This window comes from Molothrus ater, chromosome 11 (genome assembly GCF_012460135.2).
Source record: "Molothrus ater isolate BHLD 08-10-18 breed brown headed cowbird chromosome 11, BPBGC_Mater_1.1, whole genome shotgun sequence".
Lineage (NCBI taxonomy): Eukaryota > Metazoa > Chordata > Aves > Passeriformes > Icteridae > Molothrus > Molothrus ater.
Genome location: NC_050488.2, coordinates 17,427,730 through 17,431,115, shown reverse-complemented (window position 1 = coordinate 17,431,115; position 3,386 = coordinate 17,427,730). Strand labels below are relative to the sequence as shown.

The 3,386-nt window shown below is 43.2% G+C and overlaps 1 long non-coding RNA gene across 1 annotated transcript; it reads right to left on the bottom strand.

The window, feature by feature from the left end:
* Nucleotides 1-330: 330 nt before the first annotated feature.
* On the bottom strand, nucleotides 331-2,623 carry LOC118691755 (uncharacterized). The gene is made up of 2 exons (XR_004981076.1): nucleotides 2,214-2,623; nucleotides 331-538 (listed from the first exon to the last, which is right to left on the bottom strand). It is a non-coding gene; the product is annotated as an uncharacterized LOC118691755 (long non-coding RNA).
* Nucleotides 2,624-3,386: the final 763 nt, after the last annotated feature.

Sequence of the window (3,386 nt, the reverse complement as noted above, 5' to 3'; positions counted from 1 at the left end):
TAAATTGGGTCATGCTGCCATATGTAATCCATGCACTTGAGGTTTGACCTGGCTCCTGTGCAAACCAGTGGGCAGGGATGTGTCTGGGAGCTGGACTGGAGCTCTGGCTGAGACAGCTGAATTTTGAAAGAGCTGGGGTGGAGCCGTGCCGTTCATTTTTGTGGACCAGTTTCATTTGTACGGGAAGATGATTGATGTCTTCCCGCGGGAGCTTTTGTCTGTGCTGGAGTCTGTCTCAAACAACATTGCCAAGATACCTTGGGGCTGGGTTAGGTAATTATTTTGTGATTAGATACTGAAATCAAATAAATAAGTTAATCATTTTACAAGTTCAGAAGAAAATACATTTATTTAATCTGAAACTTCTTCACAATAGCAATGCATAACTCTGTCTTTTTCTGCATGGTGTTGGCCTCGGGTCAGATGATTTCCCACAGAACGATTCGCTAGCATTCCATGGCCCTGGTAATGCAAAGTCACCTGTTATGAAGGAGGCAGGATTCTTGTCCTTCTCTCCTTTGGGCAGTTGATGAGAACCCTGCAAGTGGTGGTGATGGGCCATCAGTTTTCACCGTTCATATTGGCAGCACAGGAAAGATTACTGCACTAACAGGGGAGACTCCTCTTTTGAAAAGAGGCTTTAAATGATGTCAAGAACCACCACAACGATATGGTTTTTACATAAATAATAATTAATTACATGTAAATCAGACTGTTCCCCACCCCTTCCATTAGTATCGTCTTTGCTAAGCTCTCTGTCTTGTTTCTGTCCGCTCACTCTGAGTAGTTGAATGGCAACAGACATCATTTGCAATGCTAACGTCAGATACGGGTCAAAATGGACAAGGAAAACACAACCCGGGTTTTTATCAATGCAATAACAACTAGTTCTGTCTAGAGATGGCAGTGTACTGGGGTTTAACCTCTTCACTGCCACAGAGCCAGAAACAGCAGGAATTTACTTTTCTGGTTTCCTGTTCTGCTATTTCTAACTTATTTTCAGCCCTTTCCTTCTCCTGGCCACTTTCTTTTTTCCCCCCTTCTCTCCCCTTTCTGGTGTTTACTAGAGCATCTGGTAGTGTTTATCTCCCAAGACACAGGAGACTGTTGTTTTCATAGATATGTAACTAGCCTAAAAGCTTTAATCTTTGTTGATGTTGGACTTTTGGATTAAAAAATAGTCATAATAGTGGAAAAAGTTAAGATGAAATAATGCTTCAGCATAGAACACTTTTGAGACAGCATCAACAGAAAACCCTTTGCAGGGACCGCAGGGACAGCTGCAATTACTGCATCTCCCTCACAGGCAATGCTGAACTTGTGGGGAGAGCAGGGAGACCAATTCCCTGAGATGAGACTGCTTGTTCCACTGGAAGCTGAAAGTGTGGCATGTCCTTATGGAGATTTCTGCATGTGCTCCTGCAGCAGGAGTTTAAGCAGACCCAGAAATGCCAACAAGATGTTAGAAATCTGTTTCCATCTCTGCTGGCTTCTTCCAATGCTGCCTTCCAGGAAGGCAGGGAAGGAGCTAATCTGGCTTTTAGCAGAGTCACACTGCACATGACCTGGGGTTTGAATCCCCCATGGAGTAAAGGCTGTGCTTGAGGTCAGAGGAGGAGATGGTGTTTTGGATTTGGTCTCTTGCTCTAGAGAAGCACGCTGGTTTTCCTCTGAAAGCTTCAGAGATGCTGAGATTGGGTTAATTAGAAGTTGTCAAGATACAGCAAGAAGTGTTGCTGTCATCAGAGAGATGTAGAAAGTGTTACAGAAATTGGGTAGCAAAAGGCAGGTAGGTGTCTGCTATCTGCAGAAGATCTTATTTGCTGCCTTCCCAGGGGACTAGGCACTGTCCCAAACCTGCAGCAAAGTCAGCTAGGCTGGAAGCAGACCTGCAAAATCCGGGTGGCTGCTGCTTTCCTAGCAGGAATATATTCAGTTGCTAATATTGTAAATGCTTGCTGGTACATTTTTATAGCAATAGCATTTATGTAACTTAAGATTTTTATGTAATTTAGGATTTTAAATTAAATGTCTTAATTCAGGTGCTACATACCTCACTTTCCACCCCTGCTCTCCTGCTACATAAGGTGTAAACCTGACTGTAACCTCTCCCAACTTTTTGGGATAAAACATTTTTGGAAAACCCTCACTTTGGGAAGGCAGCAAGCCGATGAAAGGGAGCTTAGCAGTAATGAACCAAGCTAATAAATTACCTAGTGTCACCTTAGGATGGGTCTGTGGCCGCCTGTCACACAGCAGCACATCAAGCTGGAGATGCACAGTCGGTCTCTCCTAACCTTTGTACCTCCTCCTGCTAACCAGGGAGCTGGTTCTGGAACAGACCCGGCCTGTGGAGTCCTGCAAACTGAAGGGTAAAATATTAATAAGCCAAAGAGGAGCTGGAGGTGTCAGTGAGGCTCCTGCACACTGCAGCCACGGGGGAGAGTGCTGCTGGTCTCCACACAAAGGGAATGGCAAACGGTTTCTCCGCAGAAAATTTCACCCGACCAATTTTTTTTGCATGCAAAAATGCAGATTCAGCAGCACCAAAACGGTCTGTGCACACATGCCAAACTTGTCATTTATAAAAACTCAAAAAAGCTCTGACAAATGCTGAAGCTGTTAGTTTTGACACTTCTGACATGAAACACTTTGATTTTTCATTTTGAAACTACTTTGTGTTCAAAATGTCCTTTAATTTTATTTTCAAGCAAGGGGGTGTGTGTCTTTTTTCTTATTCCCCCAAAAAATCAAAATTGAAATGAAATCTTCGGATTGACTCAACATGAAATTGTTCTTGGATTTTTGATTTCAAGAGGCTTTTTTTTCTTAGATGTGTTTGGCTTCAAGTCACTTCTTTTTCACCCCCAAAATTTGCCAGTTGGTTTATCAAGAACCACAGCGAACATCAGCCCCTTTGAAGGGGCGCAGCTGCCACAATAGAATATTTTTTTCATGGCTGTCAGTTGCAGAAAGAAGGGGAAAGAAAAAAAAGGAGCCTTGCTTTTCCTTTCCAGGAGATTGAGTTCATTTTCTATCTGACAGGGATAAATAATAAACAGTATTTTTTTTTTTTTCTGCTGTGAGGGATTGTGTTACGTTATCTGTTTAAACATTCCGTTACGTTTTAGTAATGTGAATAATGATTATTCCTGTGCTTCTGAGCTCTCTCTCTTGGCTCGGGCGCCGGAGGTTCAGGAGACACCTGGCATTGTTGACAGAGCGCTGAACTTGAACGCCTCTCACTGTGACAGGGCAAGCCCAAATATTTTGGGAAGAGTCCTTGTTATGTTACGACAGGGGTTGGTAGCACTGATGCTGGGGACAGGTTTTGCTTTAATACAGAGCTGATTATGCTTTATTATTCAGGGAACAGCGTGAACTTG